Raw genomic sequence first — 24481 nt, 5'->3', positions numbered from 1 at the left:
CGCTTCCCAGCGCGCGGTGTTCCAGGACAAATACATTGGGCCCCGAGACACAACAATCAATGAAGGCCGGGGAGCGACAGGTCGCTCAAAGAGGCGGCTTTTAAACTTAGAAAATAGGTGCAGGAGTAGGCCATTCGGCCCTTCGAGCCTGCACCACCATTCAATAAGATCATGGCTGATCATTCCCTCAGGATCCCTTTACTGCTTTCTCTCCATACCCCTCGATCCCTTTAGCCGTAAGGGCCATATCTAACTCCCTCTTGAATATATCCAATGAACTGGCATCGACAACTCTCTGCGGCAGGGAATTCCACAGGTTAACAACTCTCTGAGTCAAGAAGTTTTTCATCTCAGTCCTAAATGGCCGAACCCTTATCCTAAGACTGTGACCCCTGGTTCTGGACTACTCCAACATCGGGAACATTCTTCCTGCAGCTAAACTGTCCAATCAAGTCAGAATTTTATATGTTTTCATGAGATCCCCTCTCATTCTTCTCAACTCCAGTGAATACAGGCCCAGTCGATCCAGTCTTTCTTCATATATCAGTCCTGCCATCCCAGGAATCAGTCTGGTGAACCTTCGCTGCACTCCCTCAATGGCAAGAATGTCCTTCCTCAGGTTAGGAGACCAAAACTGAACACAATATTCCAGGTGTGGTCTTACCAAGACCCTGTACAATTGCAGTTAGACCTCCCTGCTCTTATTCTCAAATCCCCTCGCTATGAAGGCCAGCATGCCATTTGCTTTCTTTACTGCCAGCTGTATCTGCATGCCTAGCTTCAATGACTGATGTACCATGACACCCAGGTCACCTCCCCTTTTATTAATCTGTCACGATTAAGGAGCGTCTTGAAGGAGGAAAGAGAGGTGGAGAGGTTTAGGATGGAGTTCCCAAGCTTGGGGCCCAGGCAACTGAAGGCACGGCCACCGATTGTGGAGCGATTATAATCAGGGATACTCAAGAGGCCAGAATTAGAGGCTATCTCGGGGCGGGCGGGGGAGTTGTGAGACTGAAGAAGATCACAGAGGGGCAAGGCCGTGGAGGGATTTGTAAACAAGGATGAGAATTCTGAAATTGATGCGTTGCTTAACCAAGAGCCAGTGTAGGTCAGCGAGCGCAGGGGTGATGGGTGATCCTTACCAACGGATCCATTACAGACACCCTCAAAGCCTCCCTGATAAAGTGCAACATCCCCACTGACACCTGGGAGTTCCTGGCCAAAGACCGCCCTAAGTGGAGGAAGTGCATCCGGGAGGGCGCTGAGCACCTCGAGTCTCATCGCTGAGAGCATGCAGAGACCAAGCGCAGGCAGCAGAAGGAGCGTGCGGTAAACCTGTCCCACCCTCCCTTTCCCTCAACGACTATCTGTCCCACCTGTGACGGGGACTGTGGTTCCCCTTGGACTGTTCAGCCACCTAATGAATCATTTTTAGAGTGGAAGCAAATCTTCCTCGATTCCGAGGGATTGCCTGTGATGCTCCTTCAGGATCTGCCCTTTCCCAACACTCTGCAGTTGTGACGAACCATTAACTCTGTTGCTGCCCACAGATGCCTGACCCGCTGACACTTCCAGCATCTTCTGTTTATGTCCCCAGAGACACTTTCCCTTCAGCACCGCGCGGCCTGGATTGTTCACTGATTGATTGGTGCCGCGGCCCCGCCTCCTGCCGCTGATTGTTGCGGAGCAGCGTGGGCTGGTGCCCCGTGCTGCCTCGCCATTGGCTGCGGGCTGAGTGTTGCACGGGTTGGCGGTTAGTTGGCAGGCTCCGCTCGTGGCCTTTGAGTTCGGTGGCCCGGGTGAGGCGGGGCGGAGTTGTGCGCAGGCGGGGGGCCAGCCTATTGAGGGAGATTACCCGCGGACGGACGACATTTCACAGCTGCCGCGGAGGATGGAGGAGCGGCCCGGGCAGCGTGCCCAGCCTCCCTGCGGACTCACGTACACGTGTGGGCAGCGAGATTTCCTCGCCGAGTCGGTGGCAGATGCAGGGCACCTTAGGGGGGGGACGGGCGGGGGTTGCGGGCGTTCGGCCGCCATCTTTGGGCAGCACGGGTCCGCCTGCCGCGGGGAGCAGGGAGTGACAGGGGCGGGGCTTCCTCAATGTCGCAATGCTTTCCATTGTCCCGCTGCAGGGCAGGGAGCATGCGCGGCGGCCATCAGATGCAGGTTGGGGACCAGTGACATGAACACATGAGAACATAAGAAACAGGAGATGAGTCGGCGGTTTGGCCCCTCGAGCCTGCCGCCATTCAATAAGATGATGGCTGCAGCATCTGGGGTGGTTCTCCTTGGAGCAGTGAGGTGCAGGGCAGGTTTAACAGGTGCTCACAATCAGGAAGGCTTTAGATTGAGTCAGGGAACAGAGTGGTTCTGCTCACGCAATCAGAGAATGGTTACAGCACGGAAGGCCATTCAGCCCGTCGAACCCTTGCCAGCTCCCTGCTAGTCCCACTGCCCCGCCCTTTCCCCCAGCCCTGCAAGTGTTTTCTTTCAGATACTTATCCAACTCCCTTTTGAAAGCTGTGATTGAGTCTGCCTCCACCACCCTTTTAGGCCGTGCATTCCAGGTCCTAACCACTCGCTGCGCAAAATAGATTTTTCTCACGTTGCCTTTGGTTCTTTTGCCAATCACCTTAAATCTGTGTCCTCTGGTTCTCGACCCTTCCGCCAATGGGAACAGTATCTCTCCATCTACTCTGCCCGGACCACTCATGATTTTGAACACCTCTATCAATTCTCCTCTCAACCTTCTCTGCTCCAAGGAGAACCACCCCAGCTTCTCCAGTCAATCCACGTAACTGAAGTCCCTCATCTCGTGAATCATTCTTGTAAATCTTTTCTGCACCCTCTCTAAGGCATCACACCCTAATGTGCAGTGCCCAAAATTGGATACAATGCTCCAGTTGAGGCTGAACCAGTGTTTTACAAAGGTTCATCATAACCTCCTTGCTTTTGTACGCCACGCCTCTGTAATGCCCAGGATCTGCAAGCTTTTTTAACTGCATTCTCAACCTGTCCTGCCACCTTCAGTGATTTGTGCGCGTAAACCCGCAGGTCTCACTGTTCATGCACCCGCTTTAGGAATATACCCTTTAGTTTATGCTTCTCTAATTTTATTTCTTAATTCAGATTCACGGCCTCATTTCATTTCTTCCTCCGAGCATCTCAACTTCATCTGGCAGCGTAATGTTGGCGAGTGGTGATTGATTGCCCTGGGAACCAATAGGAAGAGAATTCAGAGATCGGAGGGCCAAGGGAGCAGCGTGTTTTGCAATCAATCACGGTGCTTAAGGGGTGGATCCTGAGTCAGCCAGTCAGGTGAGTTTGTGCTTTTAACAATTTTTTTAAAGTTAAGTCGAGATTTCTTTTGTCAACAAAACAGTTTTAACATTTGTCAGCATTTTATTTCCATGAAGTTTCTATTATGAGTTTCAGACACTTCAGTGCCAAGTGGACCAGGTGCTTAACGGTCATTTATTTCCCTCTTTCCATGTCGCTGTTAGTTAAAGGTACAGAGATTGAGTTCCCCTCATTATGCATTTGTAGTAGTTAAAGAAACATCCTTCCTGTTGGTAGTGAGTCACATTCTGTGCTGGGCAAGATGGCTGGTGGCATCAGCCTTTAAAATACTCAATCCTTTTGTTCAAATCTCTCCAGGGCCTAACCCTCCCGATCTCTGTAACCTCCTCCTGCCCATCAACCCTCTTAATAGTTTGTTTTCTTTGGAACAGAGGAGGCTGAGGGGAGACCTTAATGAGATGTATAAAATTATGAGGGGCCTAGATAGAGTGGATAGGAAGGACCCATTTCCCTTCGCAGAGGGGTCAGCAACCAGGAGAACTTTTTAGCCAGTATGTAGCAAGCCCAACAAGAGAGGAGAAGTTCTGGACTTAGTATTAGGGACTGAAGCTGGGCAGGTGGAAGGGGTATCCGTGGGACAGCATGTTGGTGCTAGTGATCACAATTCAGTTAGATTTAGGGTAGTTATGGAAAATTCCTGGATTCTTTTACCTCAATCTGGTTCAGTAAAATTACTGAGTCGAATACCTCTTGTGCTTTGAACAAAGCAATCTTTATTACCGGCCAGTAAGACCTATCAGACAGAAGATATACTCTCTGGATAGAGCGTACACACTCCCTACGGATAGGTGAAGTTACATCGTAAAGCGTCAACAGTTATACAGTTTTGAAATCAGATAACAAAATACAATTAGATTGACATTCTAACTCAGCCACTCATTAGTCAATCTATATGAGATGTTTTTTATGAAAGCTCAAGCATTGCCTCTAAATGTTTCAATCTAGTGGTGTGACTATTAACTGAGACCTTGCAATTCTGCAGATTTATTTCATGTTACAATTAGATGTTATTGGCAGGATTAGTGACTTGAAACCTTGAGAAAGACTGTTAGCTATGCTGATGTTGCACTATTTGCAATCTGACATTCTCCCAGCTATTCTTCCATGGTTTATACATTTTCATATATCCCGTTTCCTTTACTGTCCTTAATTCCATATATTCTGTCCAGATATCCACATCCCTCCTTTTATCATTCTATGATAACATTTAGGATCATTCTAGGAGTATTGCATTGTGAGTAGTTCTCTAGTTTGTTGGATCATAACCCGGGAACCCTTGACCACAAGAGGGTCTGCTAACCTTGTCATCATTACTTTACAGCAGAGGTTAAGGCAACCAACAATCAAACAGCAGGTAATTATTATTACGATGAGAACAATTGCCCCATGTATTAGATAGGATCTCCAAGATCCACCCAGAAACCAATCAAACCTGCTAAGTTCTTTTGCTGGAGTGGATAACTTCTTTACCTCCCTCCTTATGTGATCAGCAAGGTGGGTTATGTTTTCTGAACTATCAGGAATGTAAGTGCAACATTCAGATCCTATCAGGGCACACGTTCCCCCTTTCTCAGCTAACAGGTAATCGAGGGCCATTTGGTTTTGTAATGCTACGGTCCTTATCGCTACCATTTCAGCTGTGATGCCCTCCAGAGCCTCAGCAGTGTGGTTAGCTACCTGTTCCAATATCGTTTCTTTGAATCCATCTAACAGTCTCAGTTAGGGTCAGTGGAATGGTGCGCAAAGGAATTCCCCCTTTGGAATGTATAGATATATGTGAACACACCCAGCATCTAGTGAAGTGTCCTTTTTCTGCATAAACGTAAGATATATACAGGTTTATGGGAAAATGTATTCTCTGACTAACCCGTGCTGTGCCTGTTATGGGACTGTATGATGAGACAGCATAGAGAGAGCTTTACTCTGTGTCTAACCTGTGCTGTACCTGCCCTGGGAAAATTTGATAGGACAGTGTGGAGGGAGCTTTATTCTGTATCTAACCGGTGTTGTGCCTGTCCTGGGCATTTTTGGATTGGCTGTTTAGAGAGAGGTTTACCCTGTATCGAAATTATGCTGTACTTGCCCTGGGAGTGTTTGATGGGCCAGTATAGAGAGGGCTTCACTCTGTATCTAACATGTGCTGTACCTGCCCTGGGATTGTTTGTTGTGACAGTGCAGAGGGAGAAATTATTCTGTATTTATCCCATACTTTTCCTGCCCTGGAGTGTTTGGGGGAGATATACTCAGTGTCTAACATGTGTTGTACCGGCCCTCGCAGTGTTTGATGGGACAATGTTGAGGGAGCTTTACTCTGTATCTAACCCGTGCTGCACCTGCCCTGGGAGTGTTTGACGGGACAGTGTAGAGGAAGCTTTATTCTGTATCTAAGCAAGACAAGTATATCCTTTGATACGGAGGGCAAAACTGTGCACAGTAGAAACATAGAAACATAGAAAATAGGTTCAGGAGTAGGCCATTCGGCCCCTCGAGCCTACACCGCCATTAAATGAGTACATGGCTGAACATGCAACTTCAGTACCCCATTCCTGCTTTCTCGCCATACCCCTTGATCCCCCTAGTAGTAAGGACGACATCTAACTCCTTTTTGAATATATTTAGTGAATTGGCCTCAACAACTTTCTGTGGTAGAGAATTCCACAGGTTCACCACTCTCTGGGTGAAGAATTTCTCCTCATCTCGGTCCTAAATGGCTTACCCCTTATCCTTAGACTGTGATCCCTGGTTCTGGACTTCCCCAACATTGGGAACATTCTTCCTGCATCTAACCTGTCTAAACCCATCAGAATTTTAAACGTTTCCATGAGATCCCCTCTCATTCTTCTGAACTCCAGTGAATACAAGCCCAGTTGCTCCAGTGTTTCTTGATATGTCAGTCCCGCCATCCCGGGAATCAGTCTGGTGAACCTTCGCTGCACTCCCTCAATAGCAAGAATGTCCTTCCTCAAGTTAAGAGATCAAAACTGTACACAATACTCCAGGTGTGGCCTCACCAAGGCCCTGTGCAACTGTAGTAACACCTCCCTGCTCCTGTACTCAAATCCCCTCGCTATGAAGGCCAACATGCCATTTGCTTTCTTAACCGTCTGCTGTACCTGCATGCCAACCTTCAATGACTGATGTACCATGACACCCAGGTCTCGTTGCACCTTCCCTTTTCCTAATCTGTCACCATTCAGATAATAGTCTGTCTGTGTTTTTACCACCAAAGTGGATAACCTCACATTTATCCACATGAAACTTCATCTGCCATGCATTTGCCCATTCACCTAACCTATCCAAGTCACTCTGCGGCCTCATAGCATCCTCCTCGCAGCTCACACTGCCACCCAACTTAGTGTCATCCGCAAATTTGCAGATACTACATTTAATCCCCTCGTCTAAATCATTAATGTACAATGTGAACAGTTGGGGCCCTAGCACAGACCCTTGCGGTACCCCACTAGTCACTGCCTGCCATTCTGAAAAGTACCCATTTACTCCTACTCTTTGCTCCCTGTCTGACAACCAGTTCTCAATCCATGTCAGCACACTGCCCCCAATCTCATGTGCTTTAACTTTGCACATTAATCTCTTGTGTGGGACCTTGTCGAAAGCCTTCTGAAAGTCCAAATATACCATATCAACTGGTTCTCCCTTGTCCACTCGACTGGAAACATCCTCAAAAAATTCCAGAAGATTTGTCAAGCATGATTTCCCTTTCACAAATCCATGCTGACTTGGACCTATCATGTCACCTCTTTGCAAATGCGCTGCTATGACATCCTTAATAATTGATTCCATCATTTTACCCACTACTGATGTCAGGCTGACCGTTCGAAAATTCCCTGTTTTCTCTCTCCCTCCTTTTTTAAAAAGTGGGGTTACATTGGCTACCCTCCACTCGATAGGAACTGATCCGGAGTCTATGAAATGTTGGAAAATGACTGTCAATGCATCCGCTATTTCCAAGGCCACCTCCTTAAGTACTCTGGAATGCAGTCCATCAGGCCCTGGGGATTTATCGGCCTTCAATTCCATCAATTTCCCCAACACAAATTCCCGACTAATAAGGATTTCCCTCAGTTCCTCCTCCTTACTAGACCCTCTGACCCCTTTTATATCCGGAAGGTTGTTTGTGTCCTCCTTAGTGAATACCGAACCAAAGTACTTGTTCAATTGGTCTGCCATTTCTTTGTTCCCCGTTATGACTGCCCCTGATTCTGACTGCAGGAGACCTACATTTGTCTTTACTAACCTTTTTCTCTTTACATATCTATAGAAACTTTTGCAGTCCGTCTTAATGTTCCCTGCAAGCTTCCTCTCGTACTCTATTTTCCCTGCCCTAATCAAACCCTTTGTCCTCCTCTGCTGAGTTCTAAATTTCTCCCAGTCCCCAGGTTCACTGCTATTTCTGGCCAATTTGTATGCCACTTCCTTGGCTTTAATACCATCCCTGATTTCCCTTGATAGCCACGGTTGAGCCACTTTCCCTTTTTTATTTTTACGCCAAACAGGGATGTACAATTGTTGTAGTTCATCCATGCGGTCTCTAAATGTCTGCCATTGGCCATCCACAGTCAACCCCTTCAGTATCATTTGCCAATCTATCCTAGCAAATTCACGCCTCATACCTTCAAAGTTACCCTTCTTTAAGTTCTGGACCATGGTCTCTGAATTAACTGTTTCATTCTCCATCCTAATGTAGAATTCCACCATATTATGGTCACTCTTCCCCAAGGGGCCTCGCACAACGAGATTGCTAATTAATCCTCTCTCATTACACAACACCCAGTCTAAGATGGCCTCCCCCCTAGTTGGTTCCTCGACATATTGGTCTCGAAAACCATCTCTTATGCACTTCAGGAAATCCTCCTCCACCGTATTGCTTCCAGTTTGGTTAGCCCAATCTATATGCATATTAAAGTCACCCATGATAACTGCTGCACCTTTATTACATGCACCCCTAATTTCCTGTTTGATGCCGTCCCCAACATCACTACTACTGTTTGGAGCTCTGTACACAACTCCCACTAACGTTTTTTGCCCTTTGGTGTTCTGCAGCTCTACCCATATAGATTCCACATCATCCAAGCTAATGTCCTACCTAACTATTGCATTAATCTCCTCTTTAACCAGCAATGCTACCCCACCTCCTTTTCCTTTTATTCTATCCTTCCTGAATGTTGAATACCCATGGATGTTGAGTTCCCAGCCCTGATCATCCTGGAGCCATGTCTCTGTAATCCCAATCACATCGTATCCATTAACATCTATTTGCACAGTTAATTCATCCACCACATTACGGATACTCCTTGCATTAGACACAAAGCCTTCAGGCTTATTTTTTTTAACACCCTTTTTCCTTTTAGAATTATGATGTAGTGTGGCCCTTTTTGTTTCTTGCCTTTGTTGACTCGGCCTTCCATTATTGCTTTTTACCTTTCTACCATCTGTTTCTGACTCCATATTACTTCACCCTGTCTCGCTGCATAGGTTCCCATCCCCCTGCCATATTAATTTAAACACTCCCGAACTGCATTAGCAAATGTTAGCCGAGGACATCAGTTCCAGTCCTGCCCAAGTGCAGAGTGTCCCTTTTGTACAGGTCCCACTTCCCCCAGAACTGTTTCCAATGTCCCAGGAATTTGAATTCCTCCCTCTTGCACCACTGCTCAAGCCACGTATTTATTCTAACTATCCTGCTCCCTCTACTCTGATGAGCACGTGGCACTGGTAGCAATCCAGAGATTACTACCTTTGAGGTCCTACTTTTTAATTGAACTCCTAGCTCCCTAATTCAGCTTGTAGGACCTCTTCCCATTTCTTACCTATATCGTTGGTACCTAAATGTACCACGACAACTGGCTGTTCACCCTCCCTCTCCAGAATACTCTGCAGCTGCTCCGAGACATCCTTGACCCTTGCACAGGGAGGCAACATACCATCCTGGAGTCTCGGTTGCGGCCGCAGAAACTCCGATCTATTCCCTTTACAATAGAGTCCCCTATCACTATCGCTCTCCCACTCTTTTTCCCACCCTTCTGTGCAACAGAGCCAGCCACGGTGCCATGAACTTGGCTGCTGCTGCCCTCCCCTGATGAGTCATCCCCCTCAACAGTACTCAAAACGGTATATCTGTTTTGCAGGGGGATGACCGCAAGGGACCCTTGCACTACCTTCCTTGCACTGCTCTTCCTGCTGGTCTTCCATTCCCTCGCTGGCTGTGGACCCTTCACCTGCGGTAAGACCAACTCACTACACGTGCTACTCACGTCATTCTCAGCATCGTGGATACTCGAGTAAATCCACCCTCAGCTCCAATTCTGCAACGCGGTCCGTCAGGAGCTGCAGGCGGATACACTTCCCGCACCTCATAGTCGTCAGGGATACCGGAAGTGTCCCTGAGTTCCCACATGGTACAGGAGGGGCATATCACGTGACCGAACTCTCCTGCCATGACTCACGCCTCTCCACGCACCTCCGACGCTGCTCCCAACTGCCGCCGCACTGGGACATTTATAGGCCTCTCGCCGACCCCGGACTCACGCCTCTCCACGCACCTCCGACGCACTCTCTGAGTGAAGAAGTTTCTCCTCATCTCAGTTCTAAATGGCCTACCCCTTATCCTAAGACTGTGTCCCCTGGTTCTGGACTCCCCCAACATCGGGAACATTCGACCCGCATCTAACCTATCCCGTCCTGTCAGAATCTTATATGTTTCTATGAGATCCCCTCTCATCCTTCTAAACTCCAGTGAATAAAGGCCCAGTTGATCCAGTTTCTCCTCATATGTCAGTCCTGCCATCCTGGGAATCAGTCTGATGAACCTTCACTGCACTCCCTCAACAGCAAGAATGTCCCTCCTCAGATTGGGAGACCAAAACTGAACACAATATTCCAGGTGAGGCCTCACCAAGGCCCTGTACAACTGCAGGAAGATCGCCCTGCTCCGATACTCAAATCCCCTAGCTATGAAGGCCAACATACCATTTGCCGCCTTCACCGCCCGCTGTACCTGTATGCCAACTTTCAATGACTGATGAACCATGACACCCAGGTCTCGTTGCACCTCCCCTTTTCCTAATCTGCCGCCATTCAGATAATATTCTGTCTTCGCGTTTTTGCCCCCAAAGTAGATAATCTCACATTTATCCACATTATACTGCATCTGCCATGCATTTGCCCACTCACCTAACCTGTCCAAGTCACCCTGCAGCCTCCTAGCGTCCCCCTCACAGCTCACACTGCCACCCAGTTTAGTGTCATCTGCAAACTTGGAGATATTACACTCAATTCCTTCATCCAAATCATTGATGTATATTGTAAAGAGCTGGGGTCCCAGCACTGAGCCCTGCGACACACCACTAATCAGTGCCTGCCATTCTGAAAAGGACCCATTTATCCCGACTCTCTGCTTCCTGTCTGCCAACCAGTTCTCTATCCACGTCAGTATATTACCCCCACACCAGTCTCTTGTGTGGGACCTTGTCAAAAGCCTTTTGAAAGTCCAAATACACCACATCCACTGGTTCTCCCTTGTCCACTCTCCTCAAAAAATTCCAGAAGATTTGTCAAGCATAATTTCCCCTTCATAAATCCATATTGACTTGGACCAATCCTGTCACTGCTTTCCAAATGCGCTGCTATTTCATCCTTAATAATTGATTCCAACATTTTCCCCACTACTGATGTCAGGCTAACCGGTCGAGAATTACCCGCTTTCTCTCTCCCTCCCTTTTTAAAAAGTGGTGTTACATTAGCTACCCTCTGGTCCATTGGAACTGATCCAGAGTCGATAGACTTTTGGAAAATGATCACCAATGCATCCACTATTTCTAGGGCCACTTCCTTAAATACTTTGGGATGCAGACTATCATGCCCCAGGGATTTATCGACCTTCAATCCCATCAATTTCCCCAACACAATTTCCCGCCTAATCAGGATATCCTTCAGTTCCTCCTTATCACCAGACCCTCGGTCCCCTAGTACTTCCGGAAGGTTATTTGTGTCTTCCTTCGTGAAGACAGAACTAAAGTATTTGTTCAATTGGTCTGCCATTTCTTTGTTCCCCATTTATAAATTCACCTGAATCTGACTGCAAGGGACCTACGTTTGTCTTCACTAATCTTTTTCTCTGCACATATCTATAGAAGCTTTTGCAGTCACTTTTTATGTTCCCGGCAAGCTTCTTCACGTACTGTATTTTACCCCTCTTAATTAAACCCTTTGTCCTCCTCTGCTGAATTCTAAATGTCTCCCAGTCCTCAGGTTTGTTGCTTTTTCTGGCCAATTTATATCCCTCTTCCTTGGATTTAACACTATCCTTAATTTCCATTGTTAGCCACAGTTGAGCCCCCTTTTCCATTTTATTTTTACTCCAGACAGTAATGTACAATTGCTGAAGTTCATCCATGTGATCTTTAAATGTTTGCCATTGCCTATCCACCATCAACCTTTTAAGTATCATTTGCCAGTCTATTCTATCCAATTCACGCCTCAAACCATCGAAGATACCTTTTTCTTAAGTTCAGCGTGGTAAGGGAGTAAAAGATTATGGGGAATGGGCTGGGAAGTGGAGCTGAGCCCATGAGTCATGATCTTATTGAATGGAGAACAGGCTCGGGGGGGCCGGGTGGCCCACTCCTGCTCCTATTTCTCATGGTCTTATGTACCCAGCATGCCCCACAGGGGAGAATGTGCCGCATCCAGACTACAGAATTAATGGTTATAAGTGGGAGTGGAGGAGAAATAGTCCAGATATGTGCGATGGGTTTGGATTTCAGCACAGCAGGAGGGACAATTTGTGTGACAGGGATTTACAGCTTTGGAAGAACAAGAGAGAAAAGAATGTTCCACGGAAACTAGATGTGTCTAACCTGAATTTCTGTCTTGTGCTTACAGTGATGAGTTTTGTTATCTCCTTTTACAGTGTATTAGAAGGGGAGATTTTCAGACAGGAAACACAAACCAAACAGAGTCAGTCGATTCATCAGGACCTGAATATCATCGGCCTTTGAAAGTGGAAGGAGAAATGTTTTTCTGTTTTGCCTGTGGGAATAGATTTCAAATATGTGAGAGACTGGAAAGGCACCGAGACACACACACACCCGAGTGAATGTTCCAGTGCACTGACTACGGAAAGAGCTTTAACCAGTTACACAGCCTGAAAAACATCGCACCAGTCACAGCGGGGAGAAACTGTAAACGTGTTGCGTGTGTGGGCGAGGCGTCAACTGATCGTCCAACTTGGAGAGTCACAAGGTTACCCACACCATGGAAAAACCGTGGAAATGTGGGGACTGTGGGAAGGTATTCAGATCACCGTCTGCGCTGGAAATTCATCGACGCAGTCACACTGGGGAGAGGCCGTTCACCTGCCCCGTGTGTGAGAAGGGATTCGCTCGGTCATCCCACCTTGTAATTCACCACCGCACTCACACTGGGGAGAGGCCGTTCACCTGTCCCGTGTGTGGGAAGGGATTCACTGGGTCATCCGACCTGCTGAGACACCAGCGAGTTCACACCGGGGAGCGACCGTTCACCTGCTCTGTGTGTGGGAAGGGATTCACTGGGTCATCCGACCTGCTGAAACACCAGCGAGTTCACACTGGAGAGAGGCCGTTCAGCTGCTCTGAGTGTGGGAAGGGATTTACTGTATCATCTCAGCTGCTGAGACACCAGCGAGTTCACACTGGAGAGTGGGCATTCATCTGCTCTCAGTGTGGGAAGCAATTCACTCAGCTATCCCACCTGCTGAGACACCAGCGAGTTCACTCTGGGGAGAGGCCATTCACCTGCTCCCAGTGTGGGAAGCGATTCACTCAGTTATCCCACCTGTTGAGACACCAGCGCGTTCACTCTGGGGAGAAGCCATTCACCTGCTCTCAGTGTGGGAAGCGATTCACTCGGTCATCCACCCTGCTGACACACCAGCGAGTTCACAAGTGACTGCAGGGGTTGGAATCTGCTGTTCTTGCTGCTGTTAATCACATCCCGACTGAACCATGTTCATTCTGACGGTTGGGGTTTGTTTCTGCTGATGTTAATAACCCTATAACTGGGCTGGACTTTAATATTCTGGATATATTGCTGATTGTGTTCTCGGGGCTGCAGTGTCCATTTAAGAAATGCCATGTGTTATATTTCCCCTTAATTCAGCGACTCAATAGAAATTCAGTTTGCAATAAAATTATGAACTTTACTTTAATCTCAAACTGATCTTTGGTACAAAATTTACAATAGTGTCAAAGTTTACACTGAATAAAATCTCCAATTAGAAAGAGCTTGCTGACAATTCTTACTGATTTGCACATTACACACAGTGGCACCTCCATTATCCACCAGAAAGGGGAATGGGAATTGGTGAGTAGTCAGTGTCCCCAAATGTTGCCCCTCCTGTCTGGTGTCGCAATGCCCTCGGCATGGGAATGGAGACAAGTCCAGACCAAAACTGCAGTACAGTTGTAGCAGGACTTCCCGACTTTTATACACCTTCCCCCTTGCAATAAAAGCCAGCATTCCATTTGCCTTCCTGATTTCTTGCTGTATCTGCATGCTAACTTTTTGTTTCATGTTCAAGAACCTCCATATCCCTCTCTACTACAGCATGTTGTAATCGTCCCATTTAAATAATAATTTGCTTTTTTATTTTTCCTGCCAAAGTAGATAACCTGATGTTTTAACATGTCATAGTCCATAGGCCAGTGAGCCCATCTATAATTATCCCTTTGTAGATTCTTTGTGTTCCCCTCACAACTTGTTTCCCCACCTATCTTTGTATCATCAGCAAATTTGGCTGCGTTACACTCAGTCCCTTCATCCAAGTCATTAATATCAATTGTAAATAGTTGAGGCCCCAGCACTGATCCCTGCGGCACCCCAATAGTCACAGTTTGCCAACCCGAAAATGACCCATTTATGCCAACTCTCTATTTTCTGTTAGTTAGCCAATCCTCTATCCCTGCTGATATATTACCCACAACCCCGTGAGCTCTTAGCTTGTGCAGTAACCTTTTGTGTAGCAACTTATCAAATGCTTTCTGGAAATGCAAATATACAACATCAACTAGTTCTCCTTTATCCACTCTGCTCGTTATATCCTCAAACAACTCCAGCAAATTTGTCAAACATGATTTCCCTTTCATAAAACCGCGCTAACTCTGCTTGACTGCAATATGATTTTCTAAATGTCCTGCTACTACTTCCTTAATGATGGACTCCAGTATTTTCCGAATGACAGATTGCAGGCTAACTGGTCTATAGTTTCCTGCTTTCTGACTCCCTCCTTTCTTGAATTAGGGTATTATATGTGCGGTTTTCCAGTCCGCTGGGACCTCTCCATAATTCAGAGAATTTTGGTAATTACAACCAATGCATCCACTATCTCTGCAGCCACTTCTTTGAAGACCCTAGCATGCAGGCCATCAAATCCAGGAGACTTGTCCACCTTTAGTCCAATTAGTTTGCTTAGTACTTTATCTCTCGTGATGGTGACTGTTTTAAGTTCCCACCCACCCCCCACAATAGCTCCTTGATTATCAACTGTTGGGATGTTTTTAATGTCCTCTACCATGAACACAATACAAAATATTTGTTCAAAATCTCTGTCATTTCCGTGATTCCCATTATTAATTCTCCAGTCTCATCCTCCAAGGGACCAGTGTTTACTTTAGCTACTCATTTCCTTTTTATATACCTGTAGTAACTCTTACTGTCTGTTTTTATATTTCTTGCTAGTTTGCTCTCATCTACTACCTTCTCTGTCTTCATTTTTTTTAGTTGTCCTTTGCTGATTTCTAAAAATGTCCCAATCCTCTGACCTTCCACTGTCCTTCGCAACATTATATCAGTCAGGAGGGGATTGGTGTCAGTGACTGTGGGGTGGGTTTATATCAGACAGGAGGAGATTGGTGTCAGTGACTGCGGGATAGGTTTATATCAGACAGGAGGGGATTGGTGTCAGTGACTGGGGTGGGTTTATATCAGACAGGAGGAGATTGGTGTCAGTGACTGGGGTGGGTTTATATCAGACAGGAGGAGATTGGTGTCAGTGACTGGGGTGGGTTTATATCAGACAGGAGGAGATTGGTATCAGTGACTGTGGGGTGGGTTTATATCAGGCAGGAGGGGATTGGTGTCAGTGACTGTGGGGTGGGTTTCTATCAGACAGGAGGAGATTGGTGTGTGTGACTGTGGGGTTGGTTTATATCAGACAAGAGGGGATTGGTGTCAGTGACTGTGGGTTGGTTTATATCAGACAGGAGGAGATTGGTGTCAGTGACTGTGGGGTGGGTTTATATCAGACAGGAGGAGATTGGTGTCAGTGACTGGGGTGGGTTTATATCAGACAGGAGGAGATTGGTGTCAGTGACTGGGGTGGGTTTATATCAGGCAGGAGGGGATTGGTGTCAGTGACTGTGGGGTGGGTTTCTATCAGACAGGAGGAGATTGGTGTGTGTGACTGTGGGGTTGGTTTATATCAGACAGGAGGGGATTGGTGTCAGTAACTGTGGGGTGGGTTTATATCAGACAGGAGGGGATTGGTGTCAGTGACTGTGGGGTGGGTTTATATCAGACAGGAGGGGATTGGTGTCAGTGACTGGGGTGGGTTTATATCAGACAGGAGGAGATTGGTGTCAGTGACTGTGGGGTGGGTTTATATCAGACAGGAGGGGATTGGTGTCAGTGACTGTGGGGTGGGTTTATATCAGACAGGAGGAGATTGGTGTCAGTGACTGTGGGGTGGGTTTTTATCAGAGAGGAGGAGATTGGTGTCATGGAAGCATAGCAGTTTACAACACAGAACGAGGCCTTTCGGCCCATCTTGTCTGTGCAGCTGAAATAGAGCTATCTAGCCTAATCCCACTTTCCAACTCTTGGGTCTGTAGCCCTGTAGTTTATAGCACTTCAGGTGTATATCCAAGTACTTTTGTTAATACGATGAGGGTTTCTGCCTCTACTACTCTTTCAGGCAGTAAATTCCAGACTCCCACCTCCCTCTGGAGATTATGCTAGAACTGTGTAAAACATGAGATAAGACACACCTGGAGTACTCTCACAGTTCTGGTCATCACATCACCCTATTGGGCCAGCACATAAGACCGACCCTGTGGTGAGCAGAGAAAATCAGCAGCTCATTGATTTTATTCTCACTCTGTGCACAGCGGGTGTAGAACTGAACCAAATCTTGTAAACTGGAAATGCATAGTCGCAGTCACACCGGGAGGAGGCCGTTCGCGTGCTCTGAGTGTGGGAAGGGATTCACTCAGTCATCCGACCTGCTGACACACCAGCAATTTCATAAATGACTGCAGGGTTTGGATTCTCCTGTTATTGCTGGTGTTAATCGCACCCTGACAGAACAAACACGATTCTGTCAGTTGGGGTTTGTTTCTGCTGATGTTAATAACCCTATAACTGGGCTGGAGTTTAATATTTTGATATTTCAAACAACAGAGTGTGTCGATATTTGATGTCTCCAAGATAAGAGGAGACTCATTGATGTCCTGTTACTGACTGCTCCATTTTGGGACTTTTCTCCTTTCTAACTCTGGATTATTTCAGTTCTCCTACCTTCGGTTACTCTCAGGAACAAGTCCCAGTTCCCCTTACCTTCCAGAGGCCTTGCCTTGGTATCGAAGGAGGTTGTCGGTAACAGGCCCGGGATCACTAAACACAAAACCCGATCTGTTAATCACTTTCAAATATGGACTTAACGTGTGCCCCACAGCATCCCTCTCACCATCGATGTGTGAATGGAGCAGCACGCCTGCAAACCTGGTTTCAATTTAAATTTGAATCCACTGAGCAAATGTATTTTTAACAATCTGTACATGTAAACCGATCACATCAAATAATTGGCAAAGGTCACCAAGATGACTAAGTAAACACATCACGGCCCAATAAACCAGCTCTATATTCACAGGAGAAAGTCTGTTATCTAACTCCTCGAATGTCAGTTGGTGAGATGAGACTCAATCACTTTATATACACAACAGCATCCCTTCCCACTGACCCCACATTTGCAGTGTTGAGTCAGGTGGGATCACCAGTCTCTCAGGCTGAACGATTGGTTGAAGGTGTATCCACACACACAACATGTTCCTGTTTCTCCCCGCTGTGATTGGTGTTTTTACAAAGGCTGATGATCAGGGGATCCTGACCAATCCGGGAATCTGGCAAATCTTGAGGCGATGTTTGGATTGAGTTTCCCAGCTGCAGATCCTCCCCTTCTAATACCCTGCAATAAATGGTGCTTACAAACGTTGTTACTGTAAATAAAGGATAGAAACACAGAACAGACAATTCTCGATTCTATTCAACATTCTGTCCCTCCGCTCACACTGGTGATTGACGGCGGCTCTGGGCCAATAGGAAGAGCGGGGGCGGGGCCGGAGGACCGAGCGGTCGGTTGGTCCTCCAACCAATCGGAGTGTGCGAAGGGCGGGGCTGAGCCCGGATCTCCCGCACTGAGCATGCGCGGGCGGCGGCGACGATAGTTGGTGGAGCCCGGATGATGTGGGACACGAGACGGTGGGTTGTCGGCGCGGGGCAGGAATTGGAGCCGCGAGTGGGGCTGGTGAGCTTCATAAACCCCTGGTGTGGGGCCCAGGGCCCAATAACAGGCCAGAGGCTGAGCCCGCGGGGACAGGGCCTCAGGCTCCCAGGGACACCCACACTCAATGTATTCTGGAAGGAAGAAGAATGGGAGGCTTTCTAAACCAAATGGTCCAATTTAAAGGTGACCACAAATCTGTGAGGGGCAGGGTCAGCTGATCAATCTGTTACAGTATTAATAGCAGTATAGATACAACAACAAGCTCATTATGGTCAACCTTTATCAGTCACTGGTTACACCTCAGATATTGAGGGTTGGGCTCCACACTTTGAAAAGTTCATCAATAATAACTTTCAAAACGATGAATGCTTCAAAGGGGAAATGTTCCAGTGCTTTGGGGTCGGTGCAGGGAGTGGCTCTTCCAGTGAGTCGGACAGGCTTGATGGACCGATTGGTCTTCTGTGCTGTATGATTCTCTGAAATGGTGACAGTCTGGGAGCATCTGTCTCAGAAGGTGAAATGGAGAGTGGTCAGGGAGAGCCCATCACCAAAACAGGGAGATATTACAGATAGATAGGGAGGGTCAGAGTGTATAAAGAGGTGACGAGAGCACAGACACCCAGACAGAGTCAGCACCTTCAGAGGAGGAGTGGGAGGGGAACCAGTGAGTGGGGAACAACCCAGACAGAGTCAGCACCTTCAGGGGAGGAGAGGAAGGGGAACCAGTGAGTGTGGCACTGAACCCGGACAGAGTCAGCACCTTCAGGGGAGGAGAGAGAGGGGAACCAGTGACTGTAGAACTGAACCCAGACAGAGTCAGCACCTTCAGAGGAGGAGAGGGAGGGGAACCAGTGAGTGGGGAAGTGAACCCAGACAGAATCAGCGCTTTCAGGGGAGGGAGAGGGAGGGGAACCAGTGAGTGTGGAACTGAACCCAGACAGAGTCAGCACCTTCAGGGGAGAAGAGGAAGGGGAACCAGTGAGTGGGGAAGTGAACCCAGACAGAGTCAGCGCTTTCAGGGAAGGGAAAGAAACTGGAAGCAGAGGAAAAGAAGTTGGAGATGGTGCGATAGGTTTGGATTTCTGAACAGGGAGGAGGGCGAGTGTGTGGGATTGTGATTTACAGCTTTGGAGAACACGAGACTCAGACCAAACATCATGTTAAGATCTGACAGGGAAACTCGATTCATCAGGACCTCAATATACACTGTCTCATCAAACACTGTTTTGCGGATGAGAGGTTAAATCGAGGTCCCGTCTGCTCTCAGGTTGACGTAAAATATCCCATGGCACTATTTCGAAGAAGCGCAGGGAGGTTATCCCAGTGTTCTGGCCAATTTTCCACATGGCAGACTGGTCACGAAAGTAAAAGCCCATGGGATCCAGGGCAAAGTGGCAAGTTGGATCCAAAATTGGCTCAGAAGCTGGAAGCATATTGTAATGGTTGATGGGTGTTTTTGTGACTTGAAGGCTGGTACAGTACGGGTTAGATACAGAGTGCAGCTCCTTCTACACTATCCCATCAAACAGTCCCAGGTTAGGTGCGGCACTGATGCTGAATGAAGCTCCCCAGAAGCCCTGCCCCTCGGGCCCCCGGATAGGTTGGAGGACGCGCCGAACTCTTGGTCCTTCAGGCACCGCCCACTCGCCCCCATTGGTCAGAACCTCCCGTCAAGCAGGCGCTGTGCGGATCACATGGCTGCGGTCAAACGGAATCGGCTCGCGGTCAGTGTGGGCCGCTCAGTACTCTTGTAAAGATTTTCCGGCTCAGCCATGATCACATTCAGATGTTGAGCAAACGTCACTTTCCCCACGCCCCCCGGAGAGCTTTGGATGTATAGAGAAATTAGGGCAGGTGACCAAAAGCTTCATCAAAGAGGTAGATTTTAAGTAGCATCTTAAAGGAGGAAAGAGAGGCAAGAGGCACAGAGGTTTCGGCAGTGAGTTCCAGAGCTTGGGGCCTCGGCAACAGAAGACACGGCCACCAATGGTTGAGTGATTATAATCGGATGCTCAAGAGGGCAGAATTAGAGGAGCGCAGACATCTCTGGGGGTTGTGGGGCTGGAGGTGATGACCGAGATAGGGAGGGGTGAGGCCATGGAGGGATTTGTAAATAAGGATGAGAATCTTGAAATCGACGCGTTGCTTAACCGGGAGCCAATGTAGGTCAGCGAGCTTAGGGGTAATGGGTGAGTGGGACTTGGTGCGAGTTAGGACATGGGCTGCTGAGTTTTGGATGAGCTCAAGATTACGTCGGGTAGAATGTGGGAGGCCAGCCAGGAGTGTGTTGGAATAGTCAAATCTAGAGGTAACCGAGGAATGGATGAGGGTTTCAGCAAAGGATGAGCTGAGGCAGGAGCAGAGACGGCCGATGTTATCGAGGTGGAAATAGGCGATCTTGGTTATGCTGGGGATATGTGGTCAGGGCATTCTGGGTAAGATCATCCGCTATTTTCATAGAATGAAACAGCGCAGAAGGAGGCCATTCGGCCCATCGTGCCTGTGCTGACTCTATGGTAGAGCTATCCAGTTAGTTCCACTCCCCTGCTCTTTCCCCATAGCTCTGGAAATATTGTCCCTTTAGTATTTATCCAATTCACTTTTGAAAGTTACTATTGAATCTGCTTCCACCACCCGATCAGGCTGTACATTCCAGATTGCAACAACTCGCTGCTTATAAAATGTTCCCTCATGTCGCCTCTGCTTCTTTTGCCGATCGCCTGAACTCTGTGTCCTCTGGTTATCGACCCTTCTACCACTGGAAAGTGTTTCTCCTTATTTAGTCAATTAAAACCGTTCATGAATTTGAACACTCAATCAAATCTCCTCTTAACCTTTTTTGCTCCAAGGAGAATAACTGCAGCTTCTCCAGTATCTCCACATAACTGAAGGTCTCATCCTTCGTACCATTCTAGCAAATCTCTTCTGCACCCTCTCTAAGGTGTAGACATCCTTCTGAAAGTGTGGTGCCCAGAACTGAACATAATGTGCCAGCTGAGGCCTAACCAGTGTTTTATAAAGGTTTAGCATAACTAAACATCAAATACTGATATTTGTGTGATGGGGTTTAGACGGATGAGGTTTATCCAGTCAGTTGGATGTGAGCTGAAACATGTGCACTTGGAGCGGAGAGCCAGGGACACGCTGTGTAACCGGGCACAGACACTCTGCACAGCCCACACATCTCTTGTTTCCCACTTGCCCAAAAGGAATATATTAAATGCAATAATTAATTTGATTTACTTTAAATAGTTTAGTTTATAAATTTAATCATGCTTCTCTCATTTTATTTCTTCCTCTGAGCCCCTCAACTTCATCTGGCAGTATAATGTTGGCGAGTGGTGATTGATTGCCCTGGGAACCAACAGGAAGAGAGCTCAGAGGCCAGAGGGCCCAGGGAGCTGTGTGTTCTGCAACCAATCGTGGTGCTTGAGGGGTGGATCTTGAGTCGGCCTGTCAGTGAACCCGTTAAACAATTTTTCTTTTAAAAGTTAAATCGAGATTTGTTTTGTCAACCAAACAGTTTAACATTGGTCAGTATTTTGTTTTCCCAGAGTTCCTATTATGAGTTTCAGACACTTCAGTGCCAAGTGGACCAGATATTGAAAAGATCATTCAATTCCCTCTTTCCATGTCGCTGTTACAGAGAATGATTTACCCTCATTATGCATCTTTAGTAGTTAAACAAAAATCCTTCCTGTTAGTAATGAATCTCATTCTGCACTGGGGGAAACGGCTGGTGGCTTCAGCCTTTAAGTGAAGAAATTCCTCATCTCTGTCTTAAATGGCCTACTCCTTATCTTGAGCCCCTTAATTCTAGACACTCCATCCAGGGGAATCAACCTCTCAGCATCTGCCCTGCCAATCCCCTTCAGAATCTGGTATGTTTCAATGAGATCACCTCCCATGCTTCTAAACTCCAGAGAGTATCGGCCTATTCTACACAATCTCACATCATCAGACAGCCCTCTCATCCCAGGAATCAATCCAGTGAACCTTTGTTGCACCGTCTCCAAGGCAAGTATATCCTTCCTTGGATAAGGAGACCCAAACTGTGCATAGTACTCCAGGTGTGATCTCACCAAGGCCCTGTACAATTGTAGCAAGACTTCCTTACTCTTATACACCAGCCCCTTATTACTTGCTGTACCTGCATGCTAGCTTTCTGTGTTTCTTGCACGAGAACACCCAAATCTCTCTCAACAACAACATTTAAAAGTTTCTCACCATTTAAAAGATAATCTTTTTCTATTCTTCCTACCAAAGTGAATAACCTCACATTTCCCTGCATTATACTCCATCTGCCACCTTACTGCCCACTTACATTGTCTATCTCTTTGCACTCTTGTGTTCTGCTCACAGCTTACTGCCTCACCTAGCTTTACATCGTCAGCAAATATTGCACTCGGTCCCTTCATTTAGGTCATTATTACAGATTGTAAATACCTGAGGCCCCAGCACTGATCCTTGCGGCACCCCACTAGTTACAGCATGCTCCAGCCCCTCTCACACTCCGATTGGTTGGAGGACCAACCGCCCACTCGGTCCTCCAGCCCCGCCCCACTCTTCCTATTGGTGGGGAGCTGCCGTCAATCACCCGGGCCGTGTAAGCCAAGCATGCACAGGCGGTGGTAGCAGACTCTGACGCAGGAGGTGAGCGAGCTCCAGGGAGCGGGTTAAAGAAACTCTGGGGGCAAAAACACCGAGTGCAGCCCCGGGCCCATATATTCACCGGGGAACATTCTCCCCACACAGGGTGGGGGATATAAACCGGGGAACATTCTCCCCACACCGGGGGGGTGGGGGATATAAACCGGGGAACATTCTCCCCACACTGCGGGGGGGGGCGGATATAAACCGGGGAACATTCTCCCCACACCCGGGGGGGATATAAACCGGGGAACATTCTCACCACACCGGGTGGGGGGTATAAACCGGGGAACATTCTTTCCACACCGGGGAGGGGGGGTGGGGATATAAACCGGGGAACATTCACCCCACACCTGGGGGGGGAGGCCCGGATATAAACCGGGGAACATTCTCCCCACACCGGGGGGGAGGCCCGGATATAAACCGGGGAACATTCTCCCCACATCTGGGGGGGAGGCCCGGATATAAACCGGGGAACATTCACCCCACACCGGGGGGTAGGCCCGGATCTAAACCGGGGAACATTCACCCCCTGCCTGCTGGGTCTCAGGTTCGCTCCAACTCCAGCCCGAAGGAGTGGTCAGTGTCTGTGTCAAACACTTGGGGAGTGTCTGTAAATCAAAGAGAAATAGTAATGGACCAGGGAGCGTCTGTAAATTAAGGAGCAATGGTGACTGAGCAGGGAGTGTCTGTAAATAAAAGATAAATATTGATGGGTCAGGGAGCGTGTATAAATGAAGGAGCAATGATGACTGAGCACGGAGCATTTGTAAATAAAAGATTATTGGTGATGGGTCAGGGAGCGTGTGTAAATAAAGGAGCAATAATGATGAGCAGGGAGCGCCTGTAAAGAATTCTAGAATCACAGAATATTACAGCACAGAAGGGGGACCATTCGGCCCATCGAGTCTACGCCAGCTCTTTCGGGGAGCAATCCAGTTATCCCGCTCCTCCGCTCTTTCCCCAGATCCCTGCAATATCATTCTGCTTCAACTGTTTATCCATTCACTTTTGAAGACTACTATTGAATCTGTCTCCACCACCCTGTCAGGCAGTGCATTCCAAATCCTAACCACTCCTTGTGTGAAAATGGTTTTCCTCATGTGACCTCAGTTTTTGCCAATCACCAAATCTGTGCCCTCTGGTTATCAGCCATTGGAAACAGCTTCTCTCTCTCTATTTATTCTATCTAAACTCTTCATGATTTTGAACACCTATATCAAATCTCCTCTTAGCCTTCTCTGCTCCAAGGAGAACAACCCCAGCTTCTCCAGTCTCCACATAAATGAAGTCCCTCATCCCTGGCACCATTCCAGTAAATCTCTTCTGTACCCTCTCCAAAGCCTGTGTGTCCTTCCTAAAGTGTGCCCAGAATTGGACACAATCCTCCAGCTGGGGTCGAGCTCGTGTTTTATATCGGTTTAGCATAACTTCCCGGCTTTAGTACTCTGTGCCTCTATTTACAAAGCCCAGGATCCTTTACACTTTATTAACAGTTTTGTTAACCTGTCCTGCCATCTTCAAAGATTTTTAAAAATCTTTAAATATTTAAAAAAATGTAGCAGAAGTGGTGAGGGAGCGTCTGTAAAAGAAGGTGAAATGGTGAGTGTTGAGGGAGCGTCTGTAAAGGAAGGAGAAATGGTGAGTGGTGAGGGAGTGTGTGTAAAGGAAGGAGAAATGGTGAGTGGTGAGGGAGCGTGTGTAAAGGAACGAAAAATTGTGAGTGGTGAGGTCGCGTCTGTAAAGGAAGGAGAAATGGTGAGTGGTGAGGGAGTGTGTGTAAAGGAAGGAGAAATGGTGAGTGGTGAGGGAGTGTGTGTAAAGGAAGGATAAATGGTGAGTGGTGAGGGAGTGTGTGTAAAGGAAGGAGTAGTGGTGAGTGGTGAGGGAGCGTGTGTAAAGGAAGGAGTAGTG

General features: G+C 47.5%; 1 pseudogene; it reads left to right on the top strand.

The window, feature by feature from the left end:
• The first annotated feature begins 30 nt into the window (after window positions 1-30).
• Window positions 31-24481, top strand: part of LOC139232785 (zinc finger protein 850-like) — a 146609-nt pseudogene continuing 122158 nt past the window's right edge.

The sequence above is a fragment of the Pristiophorus japonicus genome, chromosome 20 (assembly GCF_044704955.1).
Source record: "Pristiophorus japonicus isolate sPriJap1 chromosome 20, sPriJap1.hap1, whole genome shotgun sequence".
Lineage (NCBI taxonomy): Eukaryota > Metazoa > Chordata > Chondrichthyes > Pristiophoridae > Pristiophorus > Pristiophorus japonicus.
Note: the sequence above shows the minus strand (reverse complement) of the source record. Positions and strands in the feature narration are given on the sequence as shown.